General features: G+C 39.6%; 1 long non-coding RNA gene across 1 annotated transcript; it reads left to right on the top strand.

Moving 5' to 3' along the window:
- The first annotated feature begins 8,164 nt into the window (after positions 1-8,164).
- On the top strand, positions 8,165-9,660 carry LOC131229377 (uncharacterized). The gene is made up of 3 exons (XR_009163299.1): positions 8,165-8,342; positions 8,594-8,860; positions 9,450-9,660. It is a non-coding gene; the product is annotated as an uncharacterized LOC131229377 (long non-coding RNA).
- The last annotated feature ends 12,746 nt before the right edge of the window (positions 9,661-22,406 follow it).

Below are 22,406 nucleotides of genomic sequence, written 5' to 3'. Positions count from 1 at the left end.
TTCTATTGCTTTGATTCATGTTTAAGTTGAACTATCTTTGATTCTTGTTTACCTTGTCTCCTGGGCATGGTTTTGTGATGGAATCACTTCCAATTCTCACACCTCTCATCTATTGAGAATTAGGTCAAAGGACGTTCTGATTTGATTTTACTAAGATATCTTCCAACTGGATAAGATGGGACTTTGATTCCAGTTGTGTCATTGAATCAAGCATGGATCTCCCTGATCTCTACAAGTGGATCCTTGGAAACCCCAGTTACCACCTTTGAATTTGTTAGTTTTAATTACTTTAATCATAATTACTCTCCCAATTACTTCAGATTTAGATTCACATCTTCTTCTAGTTCTAGTTCTAGTTGCTTTCTGAATTACTCACAAGATTAGTCCCTGTCGATTCGACCTTGGTCTCACCGAGATTATTACCACATCATGACCCTACACTTGGGGTTGTGAACAAGTTTTTCGCGTCGTTGCCAAGGATGAATGGTTTCATTTTTATTAGATTAACTAGTTTTAGAATTAGGTTAAGATTATGGTTTTCCTGTTTTCTAGTTTTAGGATTAGGGTTTTTCTGTTTTATTTTAGAAACTAACTCATCTTTCTATTTTTGTTTTTAGAAACTTTCTAATTTAAGAATTTTTGTTTTCAAAAATTAATTTATTTTATTTTATTTTGCATGGTCTTAAATTAGGAACTTCCAATTTGGTAACTGTAAGGCCCGTATCGTAGTCCATACCATTCTATAGACTCCCACGATCCTCCTTGTCGAATTTTGCTAACCCTCGACCTGCAATCGGCGTTTGCACATGACCCCTAGTCACATCTTATGATTCTGAGTTAGCCTAACTCGAAACTTGTACCATCATGACCGCACCATCACCGCGGTTCCAACGCTGTGTCTTGCGTACCGATGCGATACCCAGGACAGGAGTTGTGGGCCCGCATATTTTCTGAAGAAACGCCGTGCATTAAGAATTCTGAGAGAATCTCTACAACCCATCAATCAATCAATCAAATCAAGCAAGTACTCAGCTATCACACCCATACCTCACTTGTCACCTCTCTTACACAACCTATACCCTCTCACACAAGCTACCCCAAATTCAACTCCTCCATCACTCACACCCATCACTTCTCTCTTACAACCACTCTCTCTCTCTCTCTCTCTCTCTCTCTCTCTCTCTTTCTCTACCCACTTTTCCAAGCAACCAAAGAGGTTGGCCATTCAAGCAATTCTAAGCTCCAAGAGAGCCAAGTGTGGCCCACCTCCTACCCCTCTCATCTCCCAACTTAACCCTCCAACCTCTATCATCTTCTATCAAAGAGAGAGCCAAGGAGTTTGGCATTCCATCGGACCAAGAAGATCGAACGGTGGGTGTTTTATAGGCCTAGATTTCATATTTTGATGATGGGCTAACTGGGGCCTACTGATTGATGGTATGGATCTCACTTTGGACCCTAGGTGTGGCTGATGGCCCACCATGATTCACATGATCATTCCATGATGGGGTCATTCTCCATGGACTTCATCATGATGTTTATTTTCCTAGTTTGAAGATGGTCATCTAGACCTTCCATTTTGGTGGAGAAGGGATCTGTACTGTTGATTTTGATTTGGTGGGCCCACATGTAATGGGACCCATTTGATGTATGTTGTAATGTATGGAAGGGAGGGCCCATAGTGCTGGGGTCCCTCCATCACACGCCGTGTCTCTCTCTCTCTCTCTCTCTTTCCCTATTGATGGCCTACCTTGATGATGTATATGTTTTACCCTGCTATCCATTTAGTGGACTGCATCCACTGTCTAAAACGGGGGCCCACCTTGCTGCCACATGTATCTGGCCTACCTTGTTCGTTTGGACAGGCTTTGATGAAGTAAAAACGCAAATATCAGCTTAATTCCAAACTTGTGGTGGGCTACATGTGTGAACCCACCAATGATGCATGTGTTTCACACATGTTGTGGGGCTAGCCATGATGTATGGGTCTTATCCACACTGTTTAGACCTTGGACGGTGGGACCCACCATGATGGATGTGTTGTATCCACACCGTCCAATCGTGGATGTGGTTACCTAGATGTTGGACAATTTAATAAAAAAAAAATATGCATAATATATATATGTGTGTGTGTGTGTGATTGTGGGCCCCATGTGGGAACCCACCCACTCGAGAAGCAGATTGCTGGTCTACCACACTAGCTATATAGCTGGTGTATTGACGTCACCAAGCTCTGACGGTCCCACCATGTCTGGTGTTTCATCCAGACCGTCCATATGGATGGTGGCCTGACCACACACCAACTATATAGTTGATGATGTCAGCTAGCCCTGTGGCCCCCTCGTGATGTATATGTTGTATCCCAGCCGTCCATCATCTGGACGATCAGCCCTAACAGCATGGCTGCTATGCTGAAAAGATGCCAGTAACTCTATGGGTCCTACTGATGTATATGTTACATCCAACCGTCCATCCTAATGGTGAGATTGTCTTCAGGCCTAAGACTAAAAATGAGGTAGGTTCGTATATCAGGTGGACCACACTGCAGAAAACAGTGGGGGATTGAATGCCTACCATTAAAACCCTTTTGGGAGTACAGAAGTTTTGGATCAGCATGAAATTTGTTTTTCCACTTAATTAAGGTCCTTGTGACCATATGAACAGATTGGATGGAAAATAAACGTTATGGTGGGCCCTATAAATTTTAAGGGTGGCCCACTTGATGTATATGAGGCCCATTGGTGCAACCCACTTGATGTATATGAGGCCCATTGTGAGGTATTTGAGGCTTATGGGTCGAGACCCAATGTGATGTATATAAGGATCATGAGTGAGGCCCAATAAGATGTATGTGAGGCCTTTGTGTGGGGCCGAATGTGAAGTATATAAGGTCCATTGCGACGTGTGATTCCACCATGATGTATGTAATAATGTTTATGGTGGGCCATGCCTTGGGAGCAATGATGGTTTGACGTCCACATTGTAAGAGTAATGATGGTTAAATATCCACATTGTAACTGTCCCTAGGGCCCATTATTAGGCCCATGCTTGTTGTGTGTAGGCCGTCTAGGCCCATCTTCGTTATGAAGATAGTTCATCACCATATAACATGCTCAGTATAACTCCATGATTTCTGCCCATACACATCATATGTATGCTTGATATGAGGAGTGACTGATCATAGCATATGCCATTGGGCAGATTTTTTATGGGACTCACTGATAGGAGTTGGCCACATGAGTGCACGGTACCCGCAGGATTGTTGCATGACTGGACAGTGTGATTCATACATCTTGCATTTATGTGACATGATCACTGTATGCCCTAGCGACATCAGGGTTGTGTCCTCCACAGGCACATTGTGGATGGCCGGATTGGATACCGAAAATATTGGCTCTAGCACTATAGGCATATAAGATGTCCTTGGGTGAAAGTCCCAGAACCTTTTTGGTACCAATAGATGCTCCAACATCTAGACCGAGTGGATCATGAGTGCACGAGTGTCGAATACTAGTAGGTCGCATCTCCCACTATGTCGTGGTCGGTTGGAGGGAGTGTGACCTTATCTACCTGAGTGAGGGGGCTATAAGCTAGGTTGAGTTTGACCAGCTCACAATTAGGTCCGCTATCAACGAGCTGAGTAGGTATTGGTAGACTACTGGTTAGGTGGATAGTGTAGTCTCTTCCACTCGTTGGGCTATGCAGCTAGGTTGGCGACAGTCAGTGTGGAGTTTACTAGACCCCAGTGATATCCCAGATAGGAATTGTACTGATATATGTACTTGATGAGGACTAGCATGCTTACATTGCATCTCGCATATGACATTTGGCTACGTAGGCCTCGCATTGCATGGCCTTGGTATGGTTGATAGCATTCATGCCTTGCATTGTATGGCCTTAGTATGGCCGATAGCATTCATGCCTTGCATCACATGGCCTTGGTATGTCTAATAGCATTCATGCTTTACATCGCATAGCTTTCGTATGGCCGGTAGTATTCATGGACTTACTAGCATATTTCCGCATTACTCTGATATTGCATACTTGACACTTACCTTATGCACACACTTACACCACCTTCTAAGCTTTTCGTTAGCTTATGCACGACCGTTGTATGCAGGTGACGATGGATCGCAGTAGCGCTGAGGTAGGAGTGCATGATAGATTATTTTGGAGTTCTTTTGATCATCTTGTATTTTCCTTTCCACATTATACTCAAAGATTTTGATATAGTGGATATGTGATGATCTTATTGTATGACTTGGTTATGCTTGTGGTTATACTCCATTACAAAAAAAATCATATTGAAAATCCTCCTTGTAGGATCGTTGCTGGATTCGACGATCGGGATTTCTGTGAGCCCGATTTCCGAGTTTGGGGCGTGACAGTAACTTCTTTCTAATTCTCTTCATTTCTTTTTCTAGAATTCTAATTCCCTCTTTTCTTTCTTAGGTTTAGGTTAGAATCTGAAATTGAGGGCTGAGAGTGTTTCATGCCCAAGTGGGTCCGTGACAACACTCGACGTCTTTTGAGTGAAACAGGATTAGTTAAGGGGTTATCTATCTATCACAGGCTTAAACACGACTCAAGATCCTTAGAATTAATTGAGGTTATGGCTACAAATCAACTACAACCTCTAGTTGCTGAAGTCCAGGATGAGAATGAGGTGCACCATGCACCCCCACCTCGTACTTTACGAGATTACTTACAACCAGTGGGGGTGAGTAAGCCCTCATGCATGGTTTTTCTAAAAAATATGGGACATATGTACATCAAGCCAGGGGTGATCCAACTCCTTCCAAAATTCCATGGACTTGAATCTGAAAGTCCACATCTGCACTTAAAATAGTTTGACGAGATTATAACCACTTTATATTTTCCTAACGTGTCTAAGGACACAGTCAGACTGAAACTCTTTCCCTTTCTTTGAAAGAGAAAGCTAAGACATGGTTACATTCACTACGTCCCCGATCTATTGGCACATGGAATGACATGATAAGGGAGTTCATAAAGAAATTTTTTCCACATCGTAAAATGAACACCCTCAGAAAATCAATCATGAACTTCGCCCAAAAGGAGGATAAAACATTCTTCCAATGTTGGGAGTGGTTCAAGGATCTTGTCAGTTCATGCTCACAATACGATTTTGAAACGTGGTGCATTACATAATTTTTCTATAATGGTCTGACATTTTCAATGCGCCAATTGGTTGAGACAATGTGCAATGGGGAATTCATGAATAAAAATGTCGATGATGTGTGGGACTACTTAAAAAGACTTTCTGAAAACGCACAATCATGGACACCTTCCCAAAATCAAGCACCACTTCTAGGCCCACTCAATCAAAGGAGAGGGCCAAATTATACCTTCTAAGAGAGGATGATGATATCAATGTTAAAGTGTCTAATCTCATAAGGAAATTCGATGCCATGGAACTAAAGAAGGATAAGGTTAAGGAAACTATTTGTGGTATTTGTGCTTGCAACGTTCACACAACTGAAAATTGTCCAACAATACCTGCCTTTCAAGAGGTGTTGAATGAGCAATCTAATGCCATGAAGAATTACCAGAGGCCTTTCAATGGACTTCCCTCTAATATATACAATCCTAGTTGGAGAAATCATTCAAACTTTAATTGGAGGAGTACTACCCCTCAAGGTTTCTTCAATCAAATTCTAAATCAAGGGAAACCGCAAGAGGATCCAGTTTAAAAACATATTCAAGACTAAGAACTACTCAACCAGGATATTAGATTAGTATTAGGAATGCTTATGTCATCTATTCAAAGGATAGAGTCACACTTAACAATTGGGGGAAAGGGGATGCTTCTTGCTCAAGCTCTCCCCAATCCCAAACCGCAATATTAGATAAGTGATTTAAGCTCTTCAAATTAGATGGAGCAAGCTAAATCTATCACCACTCTTAGGAGTGGGAAGACCATTGACAAAACCATTCCGGTTAAGGCTGAAAAGCCTAAGGATCCGAAGAGGAAAATGATGATAGACTTAGCACTACTCCACAAGAATTAGAACCAGAACTTCAAGGTAAGCCGATTGTCCCATTCCCCCAATGGTTGATAACACCAAAACCTCTCTCTAAATCTCAGGACATTCTAGAGGTACTTAAGCAAGTGAAGGTCAACATCCCTCTTCTGGATGCCATTAAATAAATTCCTTCATATGCCAAATTTCTAAAAGACCTATGCACGACTAAGAGGCTGCAAAGTATCAAAAAGATTTTTTTTATATAGATGTGCCATAAAAATATAAAGACCCTGGTAGCCTAACCATCCCTTCTATAATTGGGAACTACCGGATTGAGCACGCACTTCTTAACTTAGGAGCGAACATAAATCTGATTCCTTACTCAATTTATGAATAGCTAGGTTTGGGTGAATTGAAACCCACTCAAACCACATTACAACTTGTTAATCACTCTTTTCATGTACTGAGAGGGATATTGATATGTAAACTCCAAGAACTGCAGCATTTGCTGTTTGCTACAGAGGACTTGGATGATACTTTGGCAGGGTATGGTGGATGATAATCATTCATGCAACCACCATGCACATGGTCTGCATTTTGCTTTTTGTGGATATGTTTCAACTCCGACTGTACAAATTATGGTAGTGCTGTAATGGAGTGTATGTTGGATTGATTATAATTCTTCCATCATTGGGAATCAGCTAGCTAGCTAGAATGAGAAATTGCCAACTAATAGAATTCAATGGGCATGTCCATTGATTGGACATTATGATTGTCAAGTCAGTGTGTTTTTGTAGCAATGACCCACCCCAGTGGGTCCACACATTGGACTAACTGGAGAGAGTACGTGTCTGTATCTTCCAGGTAGATTCATGCACAATATGGTCCATCATACTCTGCCCTTGGTATCATACAATTCTTCTTTTCTAACACATGTATGCATGGAATCACCACTGTTTAATTATGAATAGCTACAGATATTCTTCTGATTGCATTATAATACAGAGTGCTCTGCCCTTTGAAGCAATCATGGATAATTCATGAAATTTTTTAGGAAAAAGGATTTTCCTGAGTAATTCACAAATTATCTGCCAGCTATGAATTATTCACAAATGAGTGTCAGGCTGACTTCATAAGCATCAAGGGACCTGAGCTGCTGACTATGTGGTTTGGAGAGAGTGAGGCTAATGTGAGTGAGATATTCGATAAAGCTCGCCAATCAGCTCCGTCCGTGCTTTTCTTTGACGAGCTTGATTCAATTACAACCCAGGTAATCTATGCTCTGTACTAAACTCTTATTGTGATCCCTGATATTCCACTCAGGGAATCAAAATTGTCTTGGAGAGTAACTCAACTATCTATCAGATCCTAAATGTCACATTCCAGCATGGTCAGAATCCATGCATGTATGATTTATAACAGATTTAACTCGGAATGGTGGTGGCTGAAACTGAGTCGACTTGGATGAGTTGGCTTGGTGTCAGCAAGTGTTGGTCCCATTGTTCTAGTTTACAATGTCCTCTCATAGCTAGGGCAACATATAGAACTTGTTTCTGTTAAGTTACTCAGTTTCTTCTCAATTGCCTCAGTATTTTTTACTTGCTAATTTGGATAAGATTGTTTGTTCAGTGTGCATAGAGAGTTGGTGCAAACACATCTTCTAAGTCCCACCATCCAACAATTTGTGGTTGGGAATATTAGCATGCATTTCAAACTTGAGTATTGAGAATTCAAATTTCAAAGTGCCTATGGATTCCTGCTAGCTGCCATTAAATGGTGGGAGTTGATGAATTGTTTGGTCCTTCTATATGATGGTTGGCTTTAATGTATATTTTTTAGTCGTGGCAGTGTAAATTTTTTTAGTCCACAGAAATCTCATCGAGGGACCGAAGCATTTGGATATGTTTAAAGTTGATTCACGCTTCCGCTGCCGCCATTTTTAGGACTGATTGACACCTCACCTACACTAGTACCTACATGGTTTGAAGCTTATATTGGATGAAAATGGTAATTTCATATCACAATCTTAAATAGTAATCTAAGAAAGAACTAGTTGGGGTGATCTTAACAATGGAATTGGCCTGTTTCTCCATGCCAACTTGTATCATAGACTCAACATGTCAAATCTAAATGGAAGTTCTTGACCATCAAATCTATCCTTTTCCCAAGCTTTTGTTTTATTTTTACACAATCATTTATGTATAGGCTATCAATCGAAGTCAATGGGCATGCTCCATCCACACCGAGATCCATCAAATCAAGTCTGTATTACCACCTACACTGCTTGTAGAGAATTGACCCAAGACAGTTTTCACACCCCAATGCACCATGGTGCCCATTGCTTTTATTCTACTCATGGTATGTTTTAACACAAATAGCAGCACATTATTTTTAGGTTTTAATTTGATTATTATTTTTTATATATGTTCTTGCTTTTATAGGATAATCTACTAGGAATGCTGAGGCGATTGGACATGATGTGGAGAATGGTCATGAATGAAAATATATTTGCCTTTTATGGATTTTTGCAATTCAATTAATTAGTGCATCCAAATGCAGCCCAAACGTAGCCAACATAAATTCATTAATTGGGTTCTTGTTTTCAATAGGTTTGCTGGTAATTTACTTAAGGGGCAGATAGTTGGAGTGATCGGAGCAGGTTATATTGGATGAAAGAATAAAATCTATTGTTTCTATGCTTATTTCCAATTTAGTTTATTCTTTGATGCACTTAATGATTTGTTATTGATGGCCTTGATACATGAAATCTAGAAACTCCTGCATCAAAAACCAATGAGAACAAATGGATAAGAATGAAGTGCAACCACAAGGTCCTTCCCAATGCTCCAAAGACAATGGCCACATCAAAAGAACAGGTGGTCTTCATCAATTCAACTTCTGTGATTCTCTTTTACTCAGAACTAGTCTTTTTTTTCTTTTTGAAAAATTCCTGCAATTTTTTCATCTTAGGTTTTTTCTTTTAAGCTATAAATGCCTTTTTCTCATCTTTGTGGTGACTAGTTAATGGTAAAAAAAAAAAAAAAGAAAGTCTGGTCAAAGACTCCCTGCATAGAAGTTGTTTCTTGAGGGGATTGAATTTGTTTGTGTTTTTTTTAGTATTGGGTCCCTTTATTTGATGTTTTATAGGCCTTTGAGGGAGTGGAATGTGGGAAAGATTGGATTTTTGAGGAGTTGGTTGAGACTTGAGAGGTTTTCTGTTGGTGGAGGCTTTTGGCATTGAAAGTTGGGATTTTTTATTTATTTTTTATTTTTTGGTATGAATCTTTGTTTTTTGGACCTTTTTTTGTCTCAAGGGGTGTTTGGTTTTTGGGTTTTTGTTAGAAAAAGGGGACTTGAAGTTAGAGGTTTTTAGCTTAAAAGATGGGGTCGTTTGTATGAATTTGGGGTCCCTTTGGTGTTTTTGGTTGTGGATTTGGAGAATTGAAGTTGGTTTTTTAATTGCAGGATGCTTGACTTTCACTCCACTTGCTCCCTACTCTGTTGTCAACGCTCTTGCCCCTTTAATCCTCATGATTGGGGTCAGCATGGTGAAAGAGGCCATCGAAGATTGGAAGTGGAAAACGCAGGTAATTTCCTTTCTGAATTGATATTATTAGTACTTCTTTGTATATCTGTAATATATATCTGTATGCATTGCTATTGATAGTGGATAATTTAGTAGCCATTGATGCTTGCTGTTAGTGATGGAGAGTTGACAACTGGATCGGTAAAACCATCTGATCACTACAATTTTTAGCCTTTGGCCCATCCATATATGGCTCACCAAATCAACAGTCCCAATCGCAACATATGTTTTTCAGGTCCACTATGCAGGAGCTCATAGATCTTTAATGGCAAAAACTGGGCCCCACCACTGTATAGGTGATATGGCCTAAGAACGTGTAATGATTCTGCTTTTATAACAAAATTTATCAATCAAAAATAGAACAAATGGGAGAAAAATAACTGTCCAATGTTGAATATTTCAGGTGAAGTTAAGGTTAAGATATGCCATGTGTTTGAATACCTCTAAAGCAAAACATAAAATAGTGTGTTAAGCCCTGCCCATCTACATGCAATTATAGATGACAACATGGAATACAAGCTCTGGCCTGAAAATAGGACTGTTTCTCTCTTGAGGTGGGCCAATGTTCAAAACAAATGGATGGCGATGAAAGAATGTTGTAATGTTCATTTTTTTGAATATTGTAGCTCACCTGATGAGTGACACTTTTTTTTCTTTCTTAAATGTAGATCTAATTAGTACACCCAACTAGATGGAAAGCTCAGATCTTGCACACATGCTTTTGTGCAATTTGGATGGGTGGAGCTCCATACGTAGGCTTTTAGCAGGCCGAAGAAATTTCACTTGCAGTTGTAGGGCTGTCAGCGGCCAGGCCCAGCCCTATTAAAAAATTTGGTTTTCCTCAGCCTGGGGTTTGACCCATTGACAGTCTCATAGGATAGTATTGATCTGGTACAAATTTTGGGCATAAAGGTGAAGATGCTTTATCCAAGGGTTCAGCTGTTAACTAAGTCAATCCCAAAATCAGATTGGTTGAACAATCCTAACCTTTGATTTGTTGGAATCCAGTAGTTAGATAATCAAATAAGTGGAACCAAGCAACTCAAGGGAGATTTTAGGGCTGGATACAACTATGGTGGGGCCAAACAACTCAATGGCCTGAGTCAACAACCCATGCCACGGGGCCATGCTTCAACATACACTTGAGGTTGTATTTTGTACAAATAACCATTTTCTTTTACAGAAATCATTGGATTCTCGACGATCACATGTAGGACTTTCAATGAACCAGGCCCAGGCCAAGTAAAAACAAATTTTTAATAAGACCGCCCTGATGGCTCGGCACTACCAATTTAGAGTCTTGGCTAAAGCCAGCCCTAGGTCTGCTGTTTTAAATGGTTGAGTCTCAGCAGCTTGAACATGTCGACTTAGAGTCGGAGGTGATTTGTGTTGTTAAAACAGATTGGGTCTAGGCAAGTCCGTTGACTCAGAAAATGTCGCATGGGACTCGATCCAAGTCTTAAGACCATGATTTGGAATGATTTCCTCATTCCCCTCCCTCTCAAGTAAGGCTGTTAACTGGTTGGTTTCAAGTCAGGTCCAAGTGTATTCATACCTAGACTTGCATGAAGTGGTTGTGATTAGGTTGTTGCTTTCAGTTCCAGGTACTATGTTTAAACCTAGATCTAGTTGGGTTTGGATACCCTCTTGTCTTAGGACCTTGTATTTGGTTAGGTTTTGGATTTGTTCCAGTTTAGGGCAATCTGAATTTAACTATTCATGTATATTTTTTCATTCCTTCATGTGATATACTTGAAAAACTATTGATTTCATCATTAGGTATTTAAAGATTTTCAACTTATCATGTGCAATATGTTGATTTGTAATATGTTAGCACCAATATGATTTCAGCAAGCATCCATGAATTTAGGGTTAGGATTTTTCAACCAAAATGATTTTGGTATTATTACATATCTATATATGAGTCCCATAATTTGGATTAATTAATTTGTGTTGATGTACCCATCTTAACTGAACCTGATCCAATTCAAATTATCGCATGAGACCTGACATGACCCTTAAAAAAACAAAAAAACAAAAACAACAAAAAATCAGGTCTAACATTGTGGACCTATGACTAACTTGAATTTTAAATGGGTAAAAAAAAGAAAAAGAAAAAAGAACCATGATCCATTTAAAACCGGATCGGTAGTGACCCTAATCCACTTTGGACTGCTTGACTATAAGCAAATTTTGTGATTGGCAAAAGTGCGAATGCACTTGGCATAATTAGTAGCTGTGAGGATCTCCCACTATATTGATAAAACTCTATAAAATAGGAAATAACTCAAATTATTATCATAATATGTTGTGTACTCTCTTAGGGCTGTGTATTGGGGCTCAATACACAGTTATATGGTTGTGTATATAGCTGAACATGTATATACCCTTACCATTGTGTATATTCTACCATATGAGGAATTTCCTACATATATACCATCAACATGATTGTTTTATTTGTACATAGAGATAGACATGCTCTAGGGAGTAACATGAAGAAAATGTAGAATCAGTATATATAGGGAGTAACATGAAGAAAACGTAGAAACAGGTCCCCTGGAAATGCATATGTTGAAGGCGATGCATCAAGTGCGAGTTATTTCCTAGCAGGCGCAGCAGTCACCGGTGGCACTATCACAGTTGAAGGTTGCAGCACAAGCAGTTTACAGGTATTACAACTCTCTTCCATGTTTATTTTTGCTGCTTTTTGTACTCATGTACATGTCATCTCACAGATCTTACAATCAGACTATCAGTATTGGACATGACTCCATTTACATTCAGCATCAAACTGGCTGCAGTTGCTTCTCGTAAGGAACACATAAATTTGGAGCAATGGCTGAATGAAAATTTGAACACATACAAGGATACTTTTTTCAAGGTGATTCACATGCTTTATTTCATTGCCATTGTATGAATGAACTTATCCTCAATATATGCTGCATTTTTTTTTCTTAAAGCTTCTTAAACATGAAAATGTTTAAAGTCCACTCATGGACATGTCTTTCTTTCTTTTTTCCCAAGATTGCCTCAAGTTCTTAAAAGAAATACCTTCTATAGCAACAAATGATGCATTTGCCAATCCTTTTCAACATTCCATTGAAAATCCTTTTGTAGATTTTCTATACATTAAATACCATTGAAAATCCTTTTGCAGATTTTCTATACATTAAATACCATTGAAAATCCTTTTGCAGATTTTCTAAGGAACAATGGAACAATGGAAGTTGTTGTTCCAAACTGACAGTTGTTGTTTAAATATATCTGAATGACGTTGTTGTACAGAACAATGGTAACATATTTTTAAAGTGTGTAGAACAGTTGTTAGGGTATGAAGGGTTTAGTTGAACAGCTGCTGTTGTATAGAACAGTTGGTGAAGGGTTTTACAGATTTTTAGAGAGAGATTTGAATTTATCTTTGTTCTTTTCCTCTTTTTTCTTGAATTTGAGGTTGGGAGTTTGGAATTCAGGTCCTCGAGGAGAGCGATGGATTCGATGTGCGATCCATCATGATATATTTTAGCCAATGGGCGGGGCCTGCCCATTTGTATTGTTAAGCCCATGTAATGAGGCCCACTCAGTATATGAGGCCTAGTATTGAGGCCCATGTGATGAGGCTCATGTGATATAATTCAGGCCCAGGTGCAAGGCCCACCTGTGGTGTATTTGAGGTCCATGTGATGAGGTGCCAATGTGATATATTTGAGGCCTAGGTGCAGAGCCCACCTGTTGTATATTCAAGGCCCGTTGAGATATGTCATTTTTCCATGATGTATGTAATGATGTTTATGTGGGCCACTCCTTGGAAGCAATGTCAGTTAAATGTCCACATTGATGGGCAATGATGGTTAAAGGTCCTCACTGTGACCTTCCCTTAGGCCCTTTGTTAGGCTGATCCCGATTGTTGTGACCAATTTACCAACTCTGATTATTGATCGATCCCGATTGTCGTAGCCGATTGTCGATTCCGATTGATATGACCGATTTGCTAATTCTGATTATCGACCGATCTCGATTGTCGTGACTGATGTGCTGATTCTGATTATCAATCGATTCTGATTGTCATGGCTGTTTGCCAATTTTGATTGTCATGACCGATTTGCCGACTCTAATTATCGATCGATTTCGATTGTCGTGACTGATTGTCGATTGACGTGACCGATTTGCCGATTCTGATTACGATCGATTTCGATTGTCGTGACCGATTACCGATTGACATGACCGATTTGCCAATTATGACTATTGATCGACCCCGATTGTCGTGACTGATTACCGATTGACGTGACCGATTTGCCGATTCCAATCATCGATCGATTCCGATTTGTCGAGGCCAATTGTATAGGCCGATTCTGATTGCCGAGGCTGAGTATCGAGGCCGGTTCTGAGTGTCGAACCTAATTGTTAAGGCCGATTGCATATGCGACCCGTCGTTGAGGCCCATTGTGATGTATTTGAGGCCCATGGGCAAGGCCCATTGTGATGTATTCGTGGCATATGGGCAAGGCCCATTGTAATGTATTCGTGCTCCGTGGGCATAGCCCATTATGATACATTCGAGGCCCTTGTATGAAGCTCGATGTGATGTATGTGAGGCCCATGAGTGAGGCCCATAAGTGATGTGTATTGGGCTATTGTGTGGGGCCGTGGGCCCATTATATGTTTGGCTCTATGTGAGCTATTCCTTGGGGGCAATGTTGGTTAAATGTCCACATTGTCGAGGCTGATCGCTGACACCGATTATGAGTATGTGACAGCATAACATCATCATACATGCCCATACGCATCATCTGCATGTTTGTTATGAGATGTGGTTGACTATTGCATATGTCATTGGGCAGCTTGTTATGAGACTCCCTGATAGGCGAAGGCTATTTCACATGAGCGCATGGTATGTGCAAGATTGATGCATGACTGGATTGTATGACTCATGCATCTTGCATTGTGATTACTGTATGCCCTAGCGACATCAGGGCCGTAGCCTCCACAGGCATATCGTGGATGGCCAGATGGGACACTGAAAATGTTGGTTCTGGCATATGTGAGTCATAGATGTCCTTGGATGAAAATCTCTAAACCTTCTTGGTACCAGAGGATGCCCCAACGTAGAGACCGAGTGGATACATGAGCGCCCTAGTGCCGAATGCCAGGAGGCCATGTCTCCCATTATGTCGTGGTCGGTTGGGAGGGGGTGTGGCCTTACTCGCCCGAGGGTAGGGGGCAATACTAGGCTGAGTTTGACCAGCTCGTGAATGGGTCCGCTATCGACGTGCCGGATAGGTTTTGGCAGACTATTGGCCAGGCGGATGTGAGGTTTTTTACACTCACTTGGATTGTGCGGCTGGGAGAGCGGCAGTGCCATTTGGAGTGTACTAAACCCTAGTGATGATCTCAGAGATGAACTATACTAATATGTGGATTTAGTGAGTAGGAGTTGTATACTCATTCATGCATTCATTCATTCACTATCTACTTGGGTTGGTGGTGCGCAACTATTTGTTACGTGTGCCTTCGCAATGGTCAGGATTTCGGTTGGGGCGCGCGACTAACCTGAGATCAAGAGTTTAGCACATTGAGTTTGACTATACAAATTTAGGTATGGCACTGGTTTGGATAGAAGTCCCTTGTGATGGACCCCATAGCCTGCGATACTACGTACTATTATCCCAACTTCACACTCCAATATGGTCATTCCCTTTGCATCGCATATTGTATAACATTCACGACATACGACATTTTGGGCTATTGTGTCTCTGCATTTATATGGTCTAGGTACAGCCAACGCTATTTGTGTTACTTATCAGGAATGTATATTGTATTACATCCTCTGCATCTGATATTTGGCTATCTATGATTCCTCATTTGCATAGTTGTTCTATATTGCGTATTCTGACATTGATTGACTCATGGACTTGTCCATATTTTCACTTACTCTATTATCGTATGATCTTATTAATATTCCTGCTTACTCTAATAATTCATAATCTTATCAATATTTCTACTTATTCTGATATTGTATGATTTATGGATTATCGGTATTTCTGGTCTTATATGATGATGTCATTATGTTGAATAATTGACACTTACCTTATACACACACTTACACCATCCTCTAAGCTTTCTATAAGCTTGTGCATGATAGATGCGTGTAGGTGATGTTAGGTTGCAACAGTGTTGAGCTTGGAGCGTGCGGCGGTCTTCTGGAGCTTAGTTTTTATTTATGTATTTCCTTCCAGCATTGTACTCAACTGATTATATTAGTGGAAATGTGATGATGATGTTGCCTTTGTGAATTGGATAATCTTGTGGTTATGCTTATTGCGAGTTAAACGAAAATAAAAAATAAAAAATCCTCCTTTTAGGATCCCAGGATCGGAATCTGGCGTATGAACGCCGTTGCCGATAATAGGGTACTACGGAGGCTGTCGGCACCGGATTCGGCGATCAGGACTCCTGTGAATCCGATTTTCGGGTTTGGGGCGTGACAATCAACATATCATCAACATACAATACTAGGATAATGAATTTGCCATCAATCAGTGTCTTGTAATAGATACAGTGAATTGGAAGTGGGTATTTAGAATTCTTCAAGAAATATGACAGTCTCGAACAAAGTAAGTTTGCTTATTCTATGTACTTGCTATGAATTTCTTTAATCTATATATGCTTTCTCATCACAGTGCCTTCTTTTCTTGCAGTTCTTGAAGATTTCTTTCATTTAAGACTTGAGTTCTATATAAAGAGAAAGGTGAGCTTTAATCTAGGACCCCCCATTTTTTCTTTTTGGTAATTGAGAAGATGGTAATATTGACTTGCTACTTTCATACAGAAAGTAATGTTGGATAATCTTGAAATAAAGTTATTGAGATTTTCTAACAAAGTCAAATTCATCATTGGGGTGGTAGAAGGAGAGATTATTGTGAGTAACAGGAAAAGAGTGGATCTGGTCCTCAAGTTGCAGCAGAAGGGTTTCACATCGTTCGCTAAAACCAAAGGCGTTGATACCAACAAGGCAATGGAAACAGAAGAAAATGAAGAGACACCAAAGGTGGGAAGAGTTGCAAGAGCAAGTGATTACGAGTATCTACTGTCGATGCCGATTGGAACCTTGACGCTGGAAAAGGTTCAAAAGCTGTTGGCTGAAAAGGGAAAGCAAGAAATGGAGGTGGAGGAATTGAAGAAGGAAACTCCAAAGTCTCTGTGGATGAAAAATCTTGATGCTTTTATTATGGCACTTGATGTGCGTCTTGTCTCATCCTAATTTTGAGGACATGACTTTCCATTTCTTTTTTTTTTGGGTCTTTCTTGTCTGATTTTCAATCGATACATGAGCATGAGAAGGAAGAAGCCCAGGTGGAGGAGGCGACAGGACAGATGGAGGGTAGGGCAGGTAAGCCTCTCGCTAAGGCTTTTAGACAAGTTGGAAAGAACCCAAGAAATAACAACATTAAGAAAGCCAATGAAGCAGATACTGTTGTTGAATCTGTAGCATCAGTTAGTACTACAGCTGAAACTGGTAGGATCATTCTTTTATGATGAATAAAAAATCATCTTTGTCAGTAAGCCAGTGTTTGGACGTATACGCCAATCAACAGCAAAGAAATTGAAATCTGATTGGCGTGTTTAAATGTACATGTTAATCGACAGCATAGAAATTGAAATCCAAAATGGGTGGATTGTCAGTTACCATTTTTTCCCATCTTGAAGATTTCATTCATCTCAATGCATGTTATATTTTCTCTCCGTAGGACATGTTTTCGAGGGGGGTAAAACCCAAAGGTAGGGGAGCTCCGAAGAAGGCTCCTGCTAGAAAGGTGTGCTTGCAAATCCTAAAACTTCTTATTTCCCAAGTATCTCCCTATTTTTGTGGACTTCTCATTGCCTTTTTGGTTTGGGTCTTTCAGTAGAAAATACCGACTGCCGTTAATAGTGAAGAGGAAGATGATGAGGTGCTCGAGCTAAAAGAACGACTAACAGCATATAACATTGATTCTCCTTTAGATCAAACAGGTATATGATCATCCATGTGCAGTAAGCTTTCAGATCAAAGAGAAGCTGAGAATAGGGTGTTAGTTGATCGTAAATTAATAACCAGTAGATGCACATTCATGGAGTTTTCTTTGCGATTGTTGAGAAGTTATTTGGCTGCGAGAGGGCATTGGATCGTGCTGTTAATGAGAACTTTAAGTAGACATATAACTATTATATTGGCATTGTACTTTTGTGAATGGAAATGAATGATTGTGTTTGATTGAATGAATGAATGATTTGGCGATGAAGTATTTATCGATATTAGCTTATAGGAGTTATCAGGGTGTACTACGATGGTAAGAGCTGCCATTACTAATTATTTTTTTTTATTAACAATAGGCATTAGCTACGACTATTAATTATAGCCCTTTGTTGAAAACTGTAGCTCTTTCTAAATTCAGCTTTTTGCTACGGTTCGCATTCTACTTTTAGCTACAGGTAAAATCTGTAGCTGTATATAATTTTAAGCAACAGACAATATAGCTATGGCTTTAATCCGTACCTGTAGTTTCATTAGCTACAGCTATTAACCGTAGCCTCGTATCTGAAAACCATAGTTGTTGCTAATTTAAGCCTATTGCTATGGTTCTTTCTCAACTTTTAGCTACAGATATAATCCGGAGCTGTAAATACTTTAGTGCTACGGAAGCAACGACTACGGATTTAATCCGTATCCATTATCTCTATGGCTACGGATTGTATCCGTAGCCATAGCTTTTAGACCTATGGCTACGGTCATGCTACCGATCTTAACCATAGCCATAGGCTTTTAGCTATGGTTTTTATCCTTAGCCTTTGCCCTATTTTCTGGTAGTGTTAAATCCCTGTAATCCTAGGTTGCCCATTCCTTGCCACATCAAATGCAATCATTAATTGCAGGATTGGAGTCATGAGTTTGTCTTTTGGAAATATGACATTGGAGTTGAATATCTTTTTAAATAAGGGAAAACAGTTAGAGGATGAAAACGATTCCCACGATATTAACCCGATTGATTCTTTCATGGAAGATAGAGTACTTTTGACCTTATCCTCTGACCCTCTAAAGACATGCCTGGCACACTCCCATGATGTTGATAATGACATGATTAGGGAGATGGGGACCATGTTGGATACCGTGCCGGTACTCGAAGTTAATCGGTGAAGGCCACAATTCAAAGAATTGCTCCAAAATGATGTAGTGCCTCTACCATCTAACCTCAACGCACCGAAGCTTGACCCAAAAGCTTTACCCTCTGATTTGAAATATGTCTATTTAGGTCAAGATGAGACATACAGTGATGATTTCTTCCCACCTTAAGTAAGAATAGGAGAGTATGCTCATCTCTACTCTCATTAGCACAAAGGAGCCCTTGGATGGTCGATTGCAGACTTCAAGAGAATTGACCCATTAATTTGTACTCACCGCATTCATCATAAGGATAATGCGAAGACCTCATGACAACCGCAATATAGACTAAATCCAAACATGAAGTGGTTAAGGACGAGGTTCTTAAGTTATTAGATGTAGGTATCATATACCTAATATTCGATAGCTAATGGGTGAGTCCAACTCAGGTGGTTCCCAAGAAGTCTGGAATCAACATCGTAGCCAATGTCAATAATGAACTCATGCCAACTAGGATCACTACTAGTTGGAGAATGTGTATTGACTATAGGAAGTTGAATAACGTCACGAAGAAGGACCACTTTCCTTTGCCCTTTATCGATCAAATTTTAGAAAGGCTAGCTAGTCACTCTTACTATTGCTTCCTTAGCGGTTATTCGGGCTACAATCAGATCGAGATAGCCCTTGAAGATCAGGAAAAGACCACATTTACATGTCCTTATGACACCATTACTTACTGAAGGATGCCATTCGGGCTATGCAATGCCCTCGCCACTTTTCAGCGATGCATCTTGAGTTTTTTTAAACATGGTGAGGTAATATTTAGAGGTCTTCATGGATGACTTCTCAGTCTTTGGTCCATCATTCAGTGAATGTTTGGAAATTTTAAAAAATGTGTTGAAGCGATGCGAGGAAAAGAACTTGGTACTGAATTGGGAAAAGTATCACTTCATGGTTCATAAGGGAATTGTCCTTAGACGCATCATCTCGTCTAAGGGAATTGGGGTTGATAAGGATAAAATTGTTCTTATCTCTAACCTACCTCTACCCAAGAATATACGAGACGTGTGATCCTTCCTAGAACACGCTGGGTTTTACAGAGCATTCATAAATGACTTTAGTCACCTCTCTCATCCTCTATGTAATCTACTTCAAAAGGATGCACCATACGAGTGGACTGATCAATGCCATGAAGCTTTTACTAAGCTCAAGGGCATGTTAACCACTGCACCTATCATGTAGCCACCCGACTGGAGTCTTCCTTTTGAACTTATCTGCGATGCATCTAACTATGCTCTTGGGAAGGTTTTAAGCCATAAAAAAGAAAAGAAGCCCTACGTTATTCATTACGCAAGTAGAACTCTAAATCTTACCTAAGTGAACTACTCTACTATGAAAAGGAACTCTTAGCCATAGTGTTCGCTTTGGATAAATTTAGGTCCTATTTGATTGGATCCAAGATTGTCATTTACACAAATCATGTGGCACTCAAGTATCTTCTTTCTAAGAATGACGCTAAGCCCCGCCTGATAAAATGGATCCTCCTACTCTAAGAATTTGATCTGAAAATAAAAGATAAAAAGGGAGTAGAGAACGTAGTGGCTGACCATCTTTTCCACATTGATCTCTCCGATTCCCTTGAGGCAACACATATAAACGACTTGTTCCCCAATGAACAATTGTTCAAAGTCTACCATTCACCTTGGTTTACTGATATTGCTAATTATCTTGCCACAGGTTTCACACCGACACGTTAGACTGAGCAAGATAAAGAAAAAATTCTTTTCTTAGGTTCGTAAGTTCTTCTGGGATAATCCATATTTGTTTAAATATTCCCCAGACCGAATCTTAAGGAGATGTGTGCCAGAAAATGAACACAAAGTGCCATCTCCTTCTATCACTCTCAGGCGTGTAGTGGTCACTTTTCTACTAAAAAGACCATGACCAAGATTTTACAGCGTGGCTTCTACTGACCCACTATGTTTAGGGACACTCATGAGTTTTGCAAAGCTTGTGAGTGTTGTCAGAAGTTGGGAGCATTGTCTTGTCAAAATATAATGCCTCTGAATCACATTCTGATCATTGAAGCATTTGATTGTTGGGGCATCGATTTCATGGGACCATTCCTCCACTCTTTTGAAAATTTATATATTTTTCTTACCATAGACTTTGTCACTAAATGGGTCAAAGCGATTTCGTGCCGGAACAATGGCCATCAAATGGTCATTAAGTTTTTAAAAGAGAACATCATTTCCCAGTTCAGAATGCCTTAAGCCATCATTAGTGATGGGGGCTCACATTTTTGTAATAGGCCATTCGCGAACTTAATGAAGAAATGACATCTCTCACAAGGTGAGCATTCCATGTCACCCACAAACAAGTGGGTAAGCTGAGATTTTCAATAGGGAGATCAAACACATTTTGGAGAAAACGGTTAACTCTGATCAAAAGGATTGGTCAATCCGATTGATCGACGCATTATGGGCTTACCGTACTGCATTTAAACCCTTATTGGAATGTCTCCATTTAGACTTGTTTATGGGAAGGCTTGCCACTTACTTGTGGATTTGGAACATAGGGCCTACTCGGCAATTAAAAATTTAAACTTTAATTTAAACAACGCCGACTCACTATACAAACTACAATAGAATAAACTCGAGGATATCCGGAATGACGCATATGAGAACTCGAGAATTTACAAGGATAGGATGAAGGTGTTCCATGATAGGAACATCCTTCAAAAATCATTCTTAGTTGGTTAAAAAGTCCTTTTGTATAATTCACGGTTACATCTTTTTCCAAGTAAACTCTGATGTCATTGGATCGGTCCTTTCACCGTTACTAATATCCTCATGGGGCCGTTGAGATAAAGAATCCGAACAATGGCAATGCTTTTAAAGTAAATGGACATCGGTTGAAGCCGTTTGTTAAGAAATTAGATTCAGAGGACATGTCCATACCTCTGATCTATCCTATTTACCGGGATTAACCTCTTAGTCTGACGAAGGTATAGTTAGGTTTATTTCTTTCAAAGAATTTAGGATTAGGATAGTTTGCTTCCACTATTTTAGGATAGTTTTCTTTCACTATTTTAGGACAGTTTGCTTTCCATTTGTTTAGGATAGTTTGCTTTTCAATTGTTTAATTCTTGTGCTAACCCACCTCCACGCTGAGATCCTTTAGAAAAAGCCTCAAAATTCCTTCATCAGGTACTATCTTTCTATCACTTCTCCTTCAATCAGGTTATCTCTTTTACAAATCGTGCTTATTTCTTTTACATTGAGGACAATGTTGATTTTAGGTTGGGGATGGGAGATTAGGTAAACTAATCAATGTTTTCTTCGTTTTGAGTAAAATTTACAAAATTTTTGAAAATTTTTCAATGTTTATCTGTTTGGAAGCGATGAATTGTGTATTTAAGACTTTTTTGAGTATGATGATAAGATAAAAATTGAATTTTGAACTATTGGAGTTTGATCATCTAAGTAATCTATTGCTTAAAGTTCTTGCACTCAATAGATTACCAAGAGGTTTTAATATTATGTTAATCTAAATCATAAAACACATTTAAATTATTTTCTATGAATAATGCTAGAATTTCTGATTGTTAGTATGTAAATCATTGATAGATGGTGAGAATTAAGTCTGGAGAATTTTATTCACCTTAAAAGAAGAAAATGACCAATCAAAAAAAAGGAGATCG

Source organism: Magnolia sinica, chromosome 16, assembly GCF_029962835.1.
Source record: "Magnolia sinica isolate HGM2019 chromosome 16, MsV1, whole genome shotgun sequence".
NCBI lineage: Eukaryota > Viridiplantae > Streptophyta > Magnoliopsida > Magnoliales > Magnoliaceae > Magnolia > Magnolia sinica.
Note: the sequence above shows the minus strand (reverse complement) of the source record. Positions and strands in the feature narration are given on the sequence as shown.